The sequence below is a fragment of the Rhipicephalus microplus genome, chromosome 1 (genome assembly GCF_043290135.1).
Source record: "Rhipicephalus microplus isolate Deutch F79 chromosome 1, USDA_Rmic, whole genome shotgun sequence".
NCBI lineage: Eukaryota > Metazoa > Arthropoda > Arachnida > Ixodida > Ixodidae > Rhipicephalus > Rhipicephalus microplus.
This window is the reverse complement of record NC_134700.1, coordinates 63,828,296-63,846,408: the sequence shown is the minus strand read 5'-3', so window position 1 is coordinate 63,846,408 and position 18,113 is coordinate 63,828,296. Positions and strand designations below refer to the sequence as shown.

General features: G+C 39.5%; 1 protein-coding gene and 2 long non-coding RNA genes across 4 annotated transcripts in view; 1 reads left to right on the top strand and 2 right to left on the bottom strand.

The window, feature by feature from the left end:
* Positions 1-256: 256 nt before the first annotated feature.
* On the bottom strand, positions 257-3,813 carry LOC142771701 (uncharacterized). 2 transcript variants are annotated; one of them, XR_012886112.1, is made up of 3 exons: positions 3,677-3,813; positions 3,482-3,559; positions 257-3,008 (listed from the first exon to the last, which is right to left on the bottom strand). It is a non-coding gene; the product is annotated as an uncharacterized LOC142771701 (long non-coding RNA). The 2 variants fall into 2 exon arrangements; XR_012886101.1 differs by having other exon boundaries at positions 3,482-3,689.
* A 232-nt stretch (positions 3,814-4,045) lies between these two features.
* Positions 4,046-13,294, top strand: LOC119166760 (uncharacterized). The gene is made up of 2 exons (XR_005109134.2): positions 4,046-4,182; positions 8,354-13,294. It is a non-coding gene; the product is annotated as an uncharacterized LOC119166760 (long non-coding RNA).
* The window catches only part of LOC119177992 (uncharacterized protein C15orf61), a 274,591-nt gene continuing 268,860 nt past the window's right edge, over positions 12,383-18,113 (bottom strand). The window contains exon 6 of the transcript XR_012886072.1: positions 12,383-12,492. The gene's annotated coding sequence lies outside the window, so the exon portion shown is untranslated. The remainder of the gene's footprint in view (positions 12,493-18,113) is intronic.

Here is an 18,113-nt window from a genome sequence, read left to right as displayed (position 1 = left end):
GACGCATATATATATATATATATATATATATATATATATATATATATATATATATATATATATATATATATATATATATATATATATATATATATATATATATATATATATTTGCTGCAGGTTGGGGGGCCCGCGGCTGGTTCGTGCTGCTCGCTTCCTCTGGAATTTTTTTTTCGTTGCTAAATCGCACTTCGCGTCAGTAATTATCGCCAGGTGACCTAGCTGGCCTCGACTGGCAAAAACAACGTCAATCAAGTAAGGTTTGCATCGTTTATTGCGAGTGTCCAAGCCGGTACAATCAATGTACACGGTTGGGTCCGAACAAAACAAGTCACTCATACATATCGAAAGCTTTGAACCCATGTGTAAAGACTCTTGAAGGCTAACAAGCATATGCACATAACTGAAAATCAAGACCGCTGAATGAACGTCGCTCTCATTGTGGTGCGGCGCTCAAGTTTAATAGCGTGGCTTCAGGACAAGGGTCCGATTCTGCCGTCAGATGCGGCGCTTGCCCTGTAGTGTTGATCTTGAAGTGAAGTGAATGCATGATGTGGAATCGGGAAGGAAACTTGCACATTGCCGAAAGATAGTCCGCGCAGTGAGAGCAATGTATTTTTGTTAAATTTGCTAAATAAGCAATTGCGGATGCGTGCACTTCTGAATTTTTTTCGCTCTGCAATGCTACATTGAGTACTTCACAATTGTGCAATGTCGCACCATGTCGACAGAATAGGCACTAGTTTTAATTCTCAGCCGTGAGGCCATATCAAAGGTAATATGTATTTAGGTGATGGGCCTAAAAATATTTCAGGCTTGCTACATTTATTGTTAGAGTTAAGTTACACAGTTACTACAGCTAGCTTTCTCGTCGCAGGTAATGACCGGTCTGTTGCGTATGCAGCGAACGTGCATGCTGAAGGAACAGAGTTTTGAGGTGTGTGCTTACAGATCGAAAATGCCCAATTCTAAGAAAATAAACTTTAGGTATGCATTGTACATTTTTGTTGTTTGTACATCTTTGTTGGTGCTCTTACGGTACACTATCTGATCAGCTCTTAGCACAAACTCTTTTGCACAAACACATCGATAGAACTTGAGCACTTTGTTGCAAGCAATCACTCCTCAACAAATGCTGTGAATGTGTCCGAATCCTGGATCAACAAAGGTCACATTTATTACACACTTGTTATTGTGTTCACCTTTTCAGTGTACTTGTGCTTGAAAGCTGAAGTTGTTTTCTCTCTGCTACTTTTATAGGTTAGGACTTGAAATACGTACAATCTTGCAGTGTGGCTGTGAATAAATCAAGATCATGTATGTTTCAACTACCTGTGCGATTTCCAAGATTTTTTTCAATACCGTAGTGCACAGAATTTCACTTCGTAGTGGTAGACACTATTGTTACGACAACTTAATTTAAACAAAAGCAGATGTGCTCAAAGAACTCTGGGACGTTTCTCTGCTATATGAAAAAAAAAACAGTACCACAAGCAATGAACACAATTTTGCTCTTCACGACAGCATTCACGTTTTTAAAGAAGCTGTGCTGCAAGTGCTTATCACCTTTATGATTTATTATTTTAGGAGCCCATTGAACATATGTGCTTGGAGCCCATTGAACATATGAGCTTTGGCACATTTTTTGTAAACTTGCATGAGCTAAACACAGTTAATTAAGACAAAACAGTTCCGGGTATTGTTCGTAAACTTTCACAAGACACAACTACATGTCGGAAAACTTGTTAATGCCCCTCACGGCGGGGGTGTGCATTTTGTAATGCAAATAATAATTTCTGACAATTCGCATGCTAACTATGAAAAGATTGTGAGTTATACAGTAATGGGCAAATTTAGATCGATTCTGGCTTCCAGGGGTTCAAAAAAATTACAATGTAGCCTCACAGGAGACAAGACTACTTATCGAAACATTTGCTCTGACACCTTATGTTAACAGATTTTTTTCATATTTCAAGCTTCCATCTTTTAAGCGTCAGTTTAGTTCACCTGCACCAATCGGAACTAATTGACAGTTGTGCATGAGAAGTTCAGAACTTGTGCAACACGAGTTTAGCAGTGCGGCATCACAAGTGAATGACAAGGTGCCGACAAGGTGGAATCCTTATTTTTTTAGCTTAATTTAATGAGGTGCAAATATCTTAGCAAAACACGCCGCATTTATAGAGGTGGTACAGTACATACGTCTAATGCAATTTTGTTTGTTAAACTGTGCATGTGGCTGCACCAAAACTAGCGCCGTCAGGGCATAAGTTACGGAAAAGTCGTGAACTAGTTTTGGTGCTGTACCTCTCCTGCGCTTTTTGAAATGAATGGCACGATTTAGAAGATGCCGTTGCTGCGCCACTGAAACGAATGGCGAGGTGCTGTCCTTTGTAAAATGGATCGCGTGGTGCAGGCGAATCGAACGAACACTTAAGCACACAAGCGTCTTAGCGTTTCACCCCCATCGAAATATGGCCTGTGGCTGGGATCAAACAGTGTGTTGTTGAACTCAGCAGTGCCACACAATTAACTTATAGTGTTACAGTTTCAACATTATTGAAATGTAGACTCCATGCCACGGTATACAGCCAATGCTTGTGGCCAATATAAAGAACCCCTCCACGATATGCACGGTAAAACATTCACAAATACAGCATTACATGTGTGAGGTTCGAGATGACCTGTTGTAGTGGACATTCAGATGTTTCAACGTGCTTGCAGAGTGGACATTTGGGGGTAGTCATCCAGTCGTTGCATGGCAGTCTGGAAAAACAACTGACTTCACCAGATATTATTGTATGTGTTCAATGCATAATCAATGCACGAAATTTTCCAAAGTAAGCAAATAAACTCAGTTAACTAGTAAACAGCAGTATTTTATACATATATGTAATGGTACCTCACAACACGTGCATCACTCAGGGCTGCTTCTTCACAAGGCATGCCATGTAGCAGGTTCCTTGCCCATTGTACACAGTTGCTTCCATGTCAGTTGGGCCAGGAGGCTGTGGCAATAAAAGAAGTATTTCTGATTTATGTGACACTTTATTGGTCACACTACAGCAAAACCAGACCCATAATTATGTGATGTTTCTCAAACGCGACTGCAGTAAACTATTAACAAGTAGGTTTTTTGCAATATTATATCGGCTAGCTACGAAGACACATGTAAGGCGACAGTGGTTTAATTTATTTGCCTTCTTTCATCGCAACGGCCTGGGTGGTGTTACCTGGTGATAGCATTTCAGAATTAACTATTGAGTCAGCGACTCGTTCCCACGTGAAGCCACACCGCAAGTAACGCACGTTTTTCCGGTTACAGATTAAGACGTTAAATAGTTTTAAAATTTAATATAGCAATGCGCTGCCACCGTGTGACGCCTAAGCAGTCATTGGCAAAAAAAACTACGTATGTTGAAATGAACCAACTAGCACAGCAAGCACCCGTCCTTAAAAAACTGAAGTGGTTTCTACTCACCGGCCCGGGCTTGCAACGGGTGTTCATTTGATGGAAGCTTCAACGGTCGCTTCGTTCCCCGGAAGTCACTTGAATTCCCTTCGCGAAAACATTCGAACGAGTCAAAATAAACATAGCGAGAAAGAGTGTGTTGGTCGACAGAGGCTCGAAATATTTACGGCGAAACGAAACAATCCGAGAGACATCCGAACGTACCGCAAGTCGTTACCTGCCGTCGCAACCGTTGGCCACCGCAAACTTTGTAATGAAAATAATGATGTCAATAGGCTGCTACTGACCTCGAGTCAGCTGGTGCAAAAACTATTGGCCGCGTCTGCTGCCACCGGGTGGCACGAACCTTTTCGAGGCAAAAGTGTTCGGTTCACCCAATAGCCGCTTAAAACCGACTTGACTTGGCTGAAAACGTATGATTAGACGGCGATAGAATCGCCGTGTTGGACACTTTTTTGGGGACGTTTAGGTGGTGGGAACGAAAGGTCTAAAGTTCCTCACTAACTTGTGAGGATCTTTACCGTGCGGTGGTTACTTATCCGTGGTCTTTGCTTTGCCGGGAGCCTTATGCATTCGCGAGAACCGCCTCTGCGCATGGATACGTGGTCTCGTTCTGTAATACTGTCTATAAGCAATGTGGTAACGACTTGCCCGATCATGAACACCGTGTGTTATGCTATTTGTGGATGTCTGCCGTACGTGTATGTCTGGTAAGTGCGTGTGTAGCGTAAGGATCGATGTGTCGCTTGGGTGAAGTGTATGCTTGCGCCAAAACTTTCATTGAAGCTTCTTCTTGCGTAACTGCGTGAGACAGATACGAAATGCACAAGTTGGAAGCGATGGACTATTACCAGGCGTTCACACGACGTTATTTTCCGAGTGGCTTAAATATGTTGTCGCCGAATACGATAATCGGTTTTCTAAGCTATGTCTTTTCTTGCGGGTGTATACAAAGAAAAAAAAGAAATAAAGTTGAAGATATGCTGGGAGCACTATAAATATTCGCTCAAAATTGCCACCTTAAGCGTCTTCTTAAAATTAAACAGTGCCGCAAGGTAGTCGTGCCTTGCGGTGAAGTGCACGCTGTGTATTGCGGTAAAACATACATATTGCGCGCGCTCGTGTTTAAATTGGAAATGTAGCACTGACATTGGGCCTCGTGTGTGCACCTAAATTGTACACGCGCTATCCTCTGCCTCATCAGTGACGATGCGGCAGTCAGTATCGTCATCATCTTCAGCTTGTGTAACAAGCACAGAACAATTTACCTAGTAAAATATATTTTGTGGCAGGCAATTCGCAAGGCATTCAGATGTTAGTTCATTGCAGGATTAATTCAAGATTGTTAAATGGCACCTTCAAATAAACGAAACATGCATATGAGAGGCTTCAGTTGTACTTCAAAATTTGTGCCATGCCTCAAATTGAAAATGATTAGAAAGGAAATATATGCTAAGGCTGGGTGTAGACTACCATTCACAATTCAATTATCATTCATATTTTAGAAACTTAGAAAATTTGTAGCTCATGTTTTCCTATCGAGTAAGCACAAAAATAACTGTTGAAGAATGGTCTACAATTACTCACACAGTTTGCAAAAAATAGATCTTTGAAACGTATGTCGTGCCGGAACTAAGTGCAAGGTGGTTAGAGGAAACTGGTTATGACCCGACATAATAGCGCATGTTCGGACATTTTACATGGGCTGCTTGTTGGCAAAATGGGGTGAGAATTAGGTAAGTGCCTGCAGGGATCTGCACCAAGAGACGAAATCTGCTACATCTTTTTCATAAATTTCATTATTTGTGTCAAGCATGCGTGCACTCTTCGTTGTTGTGTTCTCTCAGGGAGCAAGTATATGGCATACGCTTGAAATCCATACGTTACCCCTGCGATTTGAAGATGTTATCACAGTAAACATGAACGTGCAATGTAGTTGAAAACGTTGCTGGGCACCAACTTTCTTAACAATCTGAACCCGCTTATACTACAAAAGTTACCACGTGACTTCAGCCAAATAGTTTCTAACTGTTGTGGTTACTGTCAGATAAAAGTAATAATGAGCTAGTTGTGCTTGGACAACAGTCTTGCTTTACTGTGTTAAAATACAGTAATTTAGTACCTGCATATAGAACTGACCACTTAGTTATTTTTTTTTATTTGTGGTCCTATTTGTTACAGTTTACTTCCAAAATATTTCATACAAGGTGGTTGAGTTTTAAGTCCATACAGTGGGCAAATTTTATCAGCAGTACCGCATGCTGTACAATCACTTTTACTTCTCCTAGAAAGCATGGTGTGCCACTATTCCGGTATGTCTCGGCTGGGCTTCTCGACCTCGACGACTGTACATGTCAAACAGTTTGCCAAGTGTAACTACTTACTCCCCCATAACTCTAAATTTTGTCGAGCCATAATAAATAATTGGCAGTAAGGACCAGTTACAAAACACTTTTTTTATGAAGTGCTCATTAATCGGGGACCTAACAATTCTGTACATAAACGATGACAGCAACCACTTCTCCACAGATTGAACGATTAGGTTGTACTAATAAAAGCATTAATATAATCAGACTCTTTTTTTTTTGGAAAGTAAATACAATGCATAAATAGTCTTACCAGTCTGTGATTCAATATTGTAGCTAAACTATCGTTGAAAGCCAGAGTCATTTACAAATGCCATGTGAATTCCCGAAAAGTGCTAGGTAGCTTTATATAAATTGGGGATGTCTGCAAAAAAGCAAAAAGCCTACGTTTATGTTGAGCAGAAGTCCAAGTGAACATGCATGCATATGTTCATGAACTAGTTCCCTGTAACATGTGGTGCAACAGCTCTAGCTTAAAAGCTTCAGGCAGCTTTTAAGCTGCTCCAAAAAGATTTTAGTTGCACCAGAAGCTCCGGATATGCCTTTCATGAGTCACGTCACTGTGCCTGTTGAGTCTTTAAAAAAACAGGTTTGAAGGGGATGCTAAAAATTTTTTTTGAAGGGGTAAGTAGCAGAGAGCATTAATTTATTAAAGTCTTCAATTTTATTATGTTAGCTCTGAGGCTTGCAGGTATGTTAAATGAGCATGGTCATATGAGTAACACCTCATAGGTCAATAATTTTTGGGTTGACAGCAAGGTATGAAGAGACAGGATTATGAAAATTGCAGAAGTAGAAGTAATGAAGTTGTTGAGAAGACTTTGTTAACAGTACAATTACAGGCTTCACGCACAATTTGCTTTCCAGCAGGGTGAATTTACTTTTGCTGATGCTTCCGATGGCATCATTGCACTTCATAAGCACTGGTTTTATGCACTGCACGTGACGATCTTGTTTTTTCAAGGTTTATATACTGATTAAAAAGTATAGGATCAAGAAACTTACATGCTGTCTTAAGGCATAATCAGGCTCACCATAGAGGTAATTGGTGACATTTTAGTGAGTTGTATGTGGGAGGTCTGTGTACATAACATCATAGTAATCTTGCAATGCTGTAGCTTTATTTGTGTAACGAGTGAAGCTTCTTTTCCTGTTAAAAATTTCTGCCAAGCAAACAAGTTCCAACAGTAGGATTTGCCCTTGGGTAAAGCAGGTGGTAAGAGTGAGCTTATTCAGAAGCCGTTCAAGAGTACCCACTAAAGGAATTAGTACCTATAGGGCAAAAATTCCAGTGCACCAAGAAGGGCAAGGGAGGACGGTGCAGGTTAACATTTCAGGACGGCATCTTCTGGACATCATCCTTCTCTAGCCACAAGCTTGTATGGCCAATGTTTAGCAGACTCCTACTAACATAAACTAGGTATAAATGTTGCTTCTCTATTGCAAGATGACACACCATATACCTTTCGAGAGTCTCCTCACCACAAGCCCTTACATTAGCCTAAAAATATTTTTTTCTACGGTGCCCTTTTTTTGTCCTAAACAGTTTTCTGAAGCAACAATATGCACATTGTGACAGTCTAGGTGGTGACCACAGAGATGGCTCCTGCCATCACGATGTATACTCCACTCAAAATGTAAGACACTGCAAAATCATAGTCCGGTGTGCGTGCATACGACCTTGAACATGCAAGCAGTGACCACTTCTCTTGTGTTCTCTGCACTGGCGCATGCTTGTTGCACACCTGTTCAAGATTGTGACAGTGAAATTAGTTCTGGTAATGCTGTCTCAGAGGTAAGACTGTGTACACCCTTAGGAACACCATGGTGGAGCGGGCAGAGATTCATATCAAATGTAGTAATAAACTCGCAACACCATGGTGATATAAGCACACTTGCATTAATTTATTACATTTTTATTGAGGCAGACATCACACAGCTAAGCCTAGTTGTGATCTCTTTTCATTATTGTCTACATAGTTTTCCCGTTGGTCACAGCACAGGAAGAAAAATTTCTCTGTGGGAGCACCATATTTTAAGCTTGCATGACTCCAATGAAGCACTGTGCGAACAGATATATTGAAAATGTCAATACTTCGGGTTCTATAAATGGTGAACTGGTTGTCACATTCAGCCGGTGATCCTGCAGGAGCTTTAGCATATACTCTAAGGTCATTTTGCATCAACAATGCCACATACAATAGTTTAACAATGGTTGTTAATGGGCAAGATGATGCATAGCTTCAGGGAGGTAATTAAGCTAAGGGGGAAAATTATAGATGCCTAAGCACCACTGGAAAAATGAAAAAGCACAGAAAAAGAGCATCGGTCACAGCTGAACTACAGAAAATATTTACACTGCACCACACATTCGCATCGTCTAGAATTTTCCCTAATAATGTTATACCAACCTGCCTAGCAGCAAGTACTTCCAAGGTAATAAAGTGCAGAATGACACTTGCATAAGACAGGGAACAGGACGCGAGTTAACTGCCATCTATCTTTGTTTGTGCAGGCTGTCTACCAACCTGGGAAACTCGGGGAATTGGGGCCTTGCTGGAAAACTGCAGGAACTTTGGTAAAACCTGGCTAATTCATGGAAACTGGCGGCAGTCTGTGCCACCATCACAAAAATAAGCATTACCGTTGATCAATACTCAAAAAGTCACTCCTTCGACTGCAACTACAGTGAACAGCTAGAAGAAGCCTAAAAAAAGGCAATGCATAACTGTTTCTTCTTAGTGTACAAACAAAAGGATACACCGACCAAAATAGCACAAAGTTTACAGATGTTTAGGCACCTGATATTGTTCTGAATGACAGCCATAAGAAAGCTAACGAGTCATTATAGTTGGACCCTAATAAACTCGCATTTTGGTGTCACCATGGCAAATTAACACTTCCAAAACGAAGGCCATGACATTTACAAGAGCACATAAAACAGAAATGAGTCAATATGAAATTCAAGCTCTCCCCATTGAAAAAGTATCCCTATTTAAGTATCTTGGAATTCATTTATCTTCTGACCTGCCTTAGAATAAGCGCATCGATATCATAACTAGTGAGGGGTCAAAAGCACTTGGATTTATTCAAAGAAACCTTTACTTGGTGAACTATACCTCTAAAATGCTAGCATACACTACACTTGTCCGTTCAAAGATAGAATATGCATCCATCATCTAGAACCCACATCAATCATATCTCATCGATTAACTAGAATTAAAATAAAATGAAGCAGCAGGATTTATCACCAAGTGGTATTCTCGCAACTGCAGCACTACAGATATTACGCACTCACTTTCATTACCCCTTCTTGAAAAACGCAGACTGTCGTCACTGTTGTTGCATTTTCGTACATTTTATCATAGTAAATGTGCCTTCATGAAGCTTGTACAAACACACCTCATAATATTTTGAAACATATTGATCACCAATTCAAAATACACCCTTTTTTGGCACGCACAATTATGTATCAACACTCACCATTACTTCGAAGCACACATCACTGGAACACACTGCCAAGTGACATTGCTTGATTCATTGATCGTGCCACCTTTGTAAACCAATTCGATATTTTCTTGGACATATGACTTACCTATCTGTGTGAGTTTGTAAGTGCATGTATGTGCTTATTTTTACTCTTCTTTCATTGTAAATATATTTCCTCCTTAAAGATGATAGTCGTGCTTGGGATACTCCAATGCAAAAATTTTGGTCTGTCAGCAAAAAGGCTCAAGTACGACCACATCCACAGCATCCACCAGTATTGCTCAAGTTTCTGCGTTCATACTTGTACGATTGTCAATAAAAAGCAAATATTGAGCATATTTGAGGCACAATATCAACACGTCGATATTGTGCACTGTGTTTATTTATACTAGAAAAGGTATAAATAAGTAATTCTAAGCGCTGCAGCTGACAATGCGACGCTTCGCATGGAAAGGCGAGTCTCCTACGCTTTGCTAAGACGATACTGTGCTGCTACCTGTCTTGAAATCTACAGAATATGGCCTCCAAGATTGCACGCATGCTGCGTGCTCGCTATAACAAAGGCCATCCTTTCGTTTTTTGAAATTACCGCCAGATGGCACTCATGTCTCACGCAACACCTCCAGGATCCCATTCACCAGTTTTCTCGTGCAAAACATCAAATAAATATTTCTGTCTATTCACTCTTTTCAGGCGAAATACAATAGTCTTTCGACGACATTTTTGGTCAAATATGCAGATAGGGGGCAATTTTTTTCATGGCAATTTTCTGTATATATATATTTTTTTTGCACTGTAGCTGTGTCTCTCTTATTGAGTTTTCATTCCTGCCACAATTTTTTTTTCCCTTTTGCATCTTTGTCTATGGAACTGTATTTTACATTATTTACCACTTTAATTTTATAATGGCAATGTTCTGATTTGCAAATTTATTGTATAACTAAAACCCCCTGCGTAATGCCTGAATGGGCCTTTAGGGTATATATTAATAAAAAAAAGTGTTGATGCACAAAGCAAGTGACTGCACGAATAAGTTTATGCCCTGTTACTAACGCTTAATCAGGAACATGTAGCGGCAAGTGTGAAAAAAGCAAAAAGGTAAAAACTATCAGTTTTTATTTCAGTGAAGATTCATGTTGCCACTAAGAGCTGTTGTTTCAGAAAAAGAAACTTGGTAAATAAATGTTTCAGAGTATATTCAAAGAAATTCGGAGCGTTTGAAGACTTGTGATCCGCTAAGAATTTCCAACTCAGAATCTATCATCTTATCACTAAGTGAACAACCTTCTTTGTGCCGTAATGCATTCGGTATAGACGTAAAAGATTTATATTATTGTTTGCCCCAATGTGAAGATTTGAAGTGTATAAAGCAGTGCATGAGAGAAGATAATGATGAGTTGTTGTTTCAGTGCCAGTGTGGCATCTCTATTGCGTCGTTTTTAGAGCTCATGCAGGCCACCTAAATTCTACCGTTGTGTCTTGGAAGGGAAATAATTTTGTCCAAAAATCTGGTATCTGCATTGAATCATGAATATACCTGTAATTATTTATTTTTTTCTTGGGTATGTAGACGGGCAGCTGCAAAAGCATTTGAATTGGTTATCATCACACGCTGTTTGATATGTCCATGACTTCTTAGTTCTACTGGACATTAACAATTGCTCTTTACTGGTTGCTAATATAAAGAAAGATGTTAAGGAAAACAAAATGTCAGCGTTTCACTTTGGAGTTTCAAAAAATTGATGAGCTACAGTTTCTTGATTTAAGACAGGCTTTCATCAAAGATCACATATATAGCAATACCAACCTAGATTCATAAAGCCAATTCTAAATTTTAATTCTGGCCACTCAAAATCATACAGGGAGCCATTGCATCAACTGTGCTGGGTGCTGCTCTTCAGAAGTTACGCGAGCACCTTATGGCGCATGCATTTGATGCACAAGTTGCTCGCCTTGCAAATTCTGGCTTTCTGGGTGACGTGATTTGCTCCTTGTCGGAAAAACTTATTTCAAAGATCGAGAAGTTTTATCATTGTGATTCAAGTGCACTAGAAATTAGCAAGAAAAAGAGGCAGGCAGTTATCCTATACATACACAGGATAGCACATGGTTTGAAAAATGTTGGTGCTCGTTATTGCATAAACATGTCATTCTCAGCACATAATAAAGTGCATGATGTGTGTACTTTGGTGGATAGAGCATTGTGTCAGCAGCCAGGGAAAGGGAACAAATGTGTCTCTAGTCATGTCCACAGATATGCTCCTTGCACTACTGGCGTGGTTTATGGGATTCCACTGTCTTGCAGCTGCGAATATTTAGGTGAAATGGGGCATTGCATAAGCGTGTGCTTAAGAGGGCATGGGCTAATGCTATCAGATGCTAAAATCACATCTAATTTGGCAGCTCGTGGTAGGCCATGTGGATGTGTGCTCATGGCTGGGCAGAGATGCCCGAAGAAGTATTCTGGAATGCAAATATCGAAATGCGTGGTTTGGAAGCATAAAATACAGATACTGAGATAAATTTGTAATTCATGTGACAGGATATTTCAGAGATACGTTTGCAAAAAGATAAAAAAGTATTCCAGAATACATATACTAAAATACTTTTGTCTATGTCGGGGATAGTTATACTCCATACAAACATTTGTTATGTGCAGCACATTGAAACTTGCAAATGAAATTGATTTATTATATTTTCGGCATTCTCCGAGTGTCATTAAGGCATTACAAAGGATGCTTACACTGCACATAATTGTTAATAACCACATATTTACAGATATCAGTTGCAATAAAAAACTGTGCCATATGAGAGCATCAGTCACACGCATTGTACACTGAAATCCGGAACTCAAAAGCAACACTATTAGTTATGCTAGAAGGAGCATAGTTCAAGCGAAGTGCTGGAACCATAAACAAACGAACTTCCAGTTGAAGGTGTAGTGTTTTCTAGAAACATCTTAGAAAAGGCAGAAGGAATTAAGAACGGACAAAACAAGGAATGCGAAAGGAGACTCAAAAAGACCTTTTTCGAATCGCTGTTTGGCCATGCTGGCGTTTTTCAGAAATGCGCTGCAGAAAGAGGTATCGTAGATGGCACATGGCACCAAATTCTCTTTGGGTGGTTTGTGGCTTCCGCAATAAGCTCCAGTTTTTCAAATGGGTGCTGCAAAAGAAAAGTGGAAAAAAAACGAGAAAAACAAACACTACTCATTCGATTGGCATGAGGAAATACATTTAAAAAATGGCGCCCATTGTGCAGTATACAATACTCCTCACAATGAAAATATCTGTGCTAGAATTCAATATAGCAGTATAACATTGTTGTCACGCTGAAGCAGGCCATCATTCAAACACATCATGGGATGCGAGTAGCAAAGCAACTAGCTCGCTTTCAAGAAGGTAGGAGTCAGTTTCGCCCTCAGCAGAAATGTAGAAATGGTGGGTGCATATCTTGCCGCGGACTGCCAAGGTCACAGCAGAAATTTTTTTCCCCATTGTCAACACGTCTCAGCTCATTTACAAAAAAAAAAAAGTAACAAGATACCCGTGTCCTGGATAGTATCGCGATACATGCGATACACCGTGAAAGTATTTCACTACTGAGATACAAATACATTTTTTAAAAGTGCCTCGATACAGCAATACAGACACTCAAAAGTATCTCTTAAATACTATTGCGATACTACCCAGCCCTGTGTGTGCCCCACTTGTAGAAAACAAATATCAAATACTATTGACATGTTGATTAGCGCATGTGTGAAGTAGCCAAAGCATTTTCATTAGATCTAACAACAAGTGCATAAGTATTTCATGTAACACTCGTCTAGATGAAGAACATAAGGTCTTAGAGAAGACATGAATTATTCTGTGTTGTAACAAATGTGTACATGTGCATAGTTTTGATGAGTCAATATTTTCTATATATGTTCTTTCTTTTTCCAAATAAATTTCAGTTGTGAAATCAGCGCTGTGACCCTCTCTGACTGCTTCTAACCCGTTCCTTTGTAAAATATTCTACGGTGAACACTCACCAATTCGCCTAACTCACGATTCTGCATCTTTTATTTATCTATGGAATCGGGGAAGCAGTTGCGGTCTGACAGATTCCTTTTTTCCACCCCATATTCAAACATCAGCGCTTCAAACACTACTGCAGCTTTTATTGCAGGTGTCTGAGTACTTTGATTGTGCTCCATGTGTCAGAACTCAGAGAAATAAAACACCAACAAGCATGTGTGCATTGTGTAAAAAAAAAAAAGAAAGTGAAAGAAAGGATAAAGTAAATTTTGCTGTACAGTTTCGTTGTCGCGACATTGTTGTTAGTCGTTGTCAAGACAAGGTCGCATAAAATACGTAAGTACTCCTTTTTGCTGAAAAGTATATTTTAGACATGTACAAATGAGACGGGGATGCAAATCATTAGTAAATACAGCAGTCTAGATCAAGGTAATCTAATCCAATTCTAAATGGCCTGCAGGCTATAGCCATTATAATGAACTAGAATGTGCTCCAGTAAGCCAACTGGCCGGGCTCTTGCATCCTTGTTTTATACGAATGCCACGAGATAGCGCCACCTTTACGTTTCATAGCAGCATTGGCTGCACTGTTAGACTATCGCAGGCTCCTTCAAACTTGCAGCTACAGTTGATTTTATTTGTGTGGCTGTGTTCTGGTTGTTCCAAAAACCAAACAGCCAACTTCCTCAGTGCCTGGGTCGCAAGTTTTGTTTTGACCAGATACACACATTTTTTCATATTTACCACATACACTCACAACATTATGAGTGTGTGTGTAAAAATGTGTTCATTTGTTTTATATGAGTGCCTCTTATTTTATTTTTTTACTGCTAAAGTGTTCTTTCCACCGCACATTTTCCAAGAAGACATTATGGTCATGGAGTTTGCTTTTAATCTATGTGAAAAACCTGGAAAAATCACTACATTTGAAAAAATTTAAATTGATAAACACCCTGTTGTGGCTTTGTTAGCAAGTATGTTAGGAAACAGACACATGTGCAGTATGGAAGTGTGCAATGTCACAGTCATGTATTGTCAAGAAACGTCACATACCTACGCTTGAAATACTTTTCTGACCTTCCAAGTTTCAACAGATGTGTCAATGACACATCACTTCTTTCCTAGGATGAAATGCTTTCAAGAGTCCTATCAGGACCCCTGCCTGTGATCTTTTTCAGGTATTTAATATGAACTGACATGCCCTAATGCTTGCATACTTACACAACAATCTGTCAAATTTTCCATACACTCTTAACAGCCTGTAAATTCACTCCTAACAATACCCCCTCCACTCTTCCAGTATAGGCCAAAAGGGTGATTATTTACAATACCATGCTTGTGGAACATTACTATCTATGAATTTTACAATTGTTTGGTGAAAAAAATTAGGGGACCCTCAAGGTTTGAGTAGAACACAACAGTGATATCCTATCCCTAGTGCATACTCCAACCACCTAGTGCATACTTTTTGCAGGGTAACATTGCTTGAAAAGTTCATACTGCAGATTATTACTACGTAATCAATGTTTAAAGTGGCTTGCGCTAGTAAGGGTTTTGCATATAGTTGCAGTCTGCGTAATGGATTTCTAAATGGTGGCTAAGCGAGCTTGTTGATACGTACACATAGTTACTTCGAAGAGCGCAGAGATGGGACACAGGATAGACCACGCAATACAGGTACTGTGTAGTATGCTTTAAACCACGAGCAACTATGTGCATGAAATGTTTTTAAACTTGATATGCACCCAGTACATGGTCCTAAGAGAATACTCCAGTAGCATTTGTGCCTTTTGTTTTTCGTGGCTGCTTTAAACAACGAAGTCATTATGATAATCATACGTTCTGATGGCCAGTGGCAATGCACATTTGTACCATGAAATACTGCGATATTACATATTGTATTGTGAAGCGTGTATACTAGACGCGTGTATTTGTAAAGCATGAAAATTATTTTTGAGCAGGCACGTGGCTTTGTGGTAGAATGCCTGCTTGCCACACAAAAAGCTTGGCTTCTATTCTCACTCAGACCTAGAAGGTTTTATTTGTTATTCTTTTTATTTCCATGTTTTTATATAATAGACCAGATGTAAAGTGAACATGGAGAATTTCATGCACCAAAAAATTGCCAACACTGCAGCTGTACAGGTGGAATCACACTTGTCCAGAGCAGCGGAGCGCATGGCTATTGTTAGTGACGGCTTCTACGTCACCTTAGCTACATGCTTTTGTTCACGCTTAAATTATCGCACAAAGGCCTAGCACGCCGTATGCCATGTTAGATATTCATACGGCATCGGCATTAACATATTTCTGCAGAAAACAGCAACTGAAGCGGTCGGCTGGGTGTTTTAGACAAGTGTGATTCGATCTCTAGAAATATTAAGTGATTTAACACTCCAAATTTAGTTTTGTTGTGTTCAATTCAACAGTCATGATTTGCAAAACTGTATATGTTTTAAAAGTTTACTAATGTTTTAAAATGTTAAGTACACCAAAATAAAAGAAAACTTGTGCAACAGTATGATACACAGCATCCGCCCTGGCACATTAAAAGAAAAAAGACTTGAGAAGTTGTGTAGCGCAGCTCCAGGAATGTGCTTGTACCAATGAATACTTATTCTTTCTTAACGGTTCTGTGGATTTCGAGGGCCTGATTATTTCCTACGGCCAATCAATTTTTTTAATGTACATTTCTTTTATGTCACTGGAAAGCTCGTAATTCAGAATGTCTAATAATGCATTGGCAACACAAAAAAGGCAATGAAACAGTTTTCACCAACCGTTGTTGCTGATGGAGTCTTATATGCAACACATGTTGAAAACGGTGTCCTGCATTGGTACCAAATTCTGCCATGACAGAGTGCATGAGCAAAGTGCTGGAGAGATAGTGTGTGCATGCACTGTGGTTCAATGCAGGTTTTTTGTTGCTGTGGAGGAAGCTCCACTGCTGAGCATCAATTTCTTAACCTTTGGATGGTTAATAGGATGAATGCATCCCACTTTTTCCTCAGTAAAACTTTCTCTGCCACTTTACGTTGCCATCAGCACAATGCCTTCCAGTTGTGGTGTACCAGAAACATTAAGGAAACTGAGAAACTATATATTGCACATTTACAATGCATGGTATCAGTGATACGTTGAGTTTAAAATCTTTTATTCTGTTAATATTTTTTTTTCAGCGGGTGTCATATTGCGTACCAGGTAGCTAAAGTTTCAAATTTATGGTATTCTTCTGCTCAGATTTTTTAAAGCATTTTAGCATGCAACTATAGATTTTCTTTCTAAATTGCAAAAATTATATCTGCCTAGAATCATTGTGGAAGTGCACTCGAATGAAAAATGATGAAGCAGTTCCTTGCATAGCCTAACAACATAGCATACATGCATAACTGTTTTTTCATGTTTGATGGATGCCACAAAACAGCACATTCTTTGATATTTTTTATCATTATGAGGAGAGGCAATGAGACCAAAAGCTGTGGCTAAGACACTGTTGCTAAAATTTCATGCCAAAGGAAAAATATGGCAAAATTGCTGCTTCACACAGCCAGGAAGCCAAAGAGAACACGAATTTTCAAGATCATCAAATCATGCAAGATATATGAGAAAAGCAAATATGTCACACCTGAATGGAGTTCACGAATATGATGCAGCATTTGTTAACACACTTACAGCATTCAGTGCATTGACACCACGTCAAAGTGGCTTGCCATGATTCATTACCACAATTTTAATTATTTGCAAAAATGCAGGCTTAACTAAAATGTTCGCCCTTATTCATTGCAGATACAAGACAAGACATGCATAGACACAGCTTCGTTAAATGTGAATGAAAAGCAATATTCTCCTTTTTCTTTATTTTCATATGAATGCGTGCACTCATCTATGCCTGCTGTTTTCTCCTTGTTTTCGACGAGTTTCAATATTATCGCCACCTACCGACAAGACAGACACAAGCTGAAAGGGTACGTGTATGTGAAGACCTTGGGACAGAGCCGCTAGACTCAATGCCACAGGCAGAGGCGCAGAATTGCGTAGAAAATCTGAAATTAAGGTTCACTGCAATTTTTCTCCCACAGTTTTAGAAGTGTTCCTCTGTACTGCTTCCATTGGGCCTTTTTGGGCAAGAAATTTGGCAGCAGAATTACAGCTTAGTGCCCTTATGAGACAATGTGACATGTGTTGCCCCACTTATTCAAAGATGCTTCATGGGTCGATGAGCCACATGCGTCCCACTTTTTTCTCATAAACTGATGGCCATATTTTAGTGAAGATTGTGTCACACTATTTTTAGGCATGAAGTTCTGCAAATTTCTGTTATTATGTGAAAAATATTGATGAATTCATGAAGGGTAAGTTAAATTGCATAATAAGCAAAATTGAAAGTGAGAATGCAATACATATACTATATAATTTTAAGCCAGATTAACGATTGTCTGAGCTGCAGCAGGCAACGTGCAGGAATTCTCCAGAACTCGATACTAAGCTTTTGCCACGAAGCGGTGTAATGGCACAGCTGCTGTGATTTTCAAACACCATTTCAAAATACATATACAACTCAAATTACTCAAGGGAAAGGGAGCTTGACTTTATCTTACTTCTGCATGTTTCCAAATAAAGATCTATTTACACTTCCTGGCCAGTTAATTGCTGTACCCCTAAACAGACATAAAAGTGAAAACCATGACATTTGGTAGTCTAACAATGGACCTAGGGATTTCAACATCACACCAATGTGATTTGGCATAAGCTGCAAAAGCTTATTCAA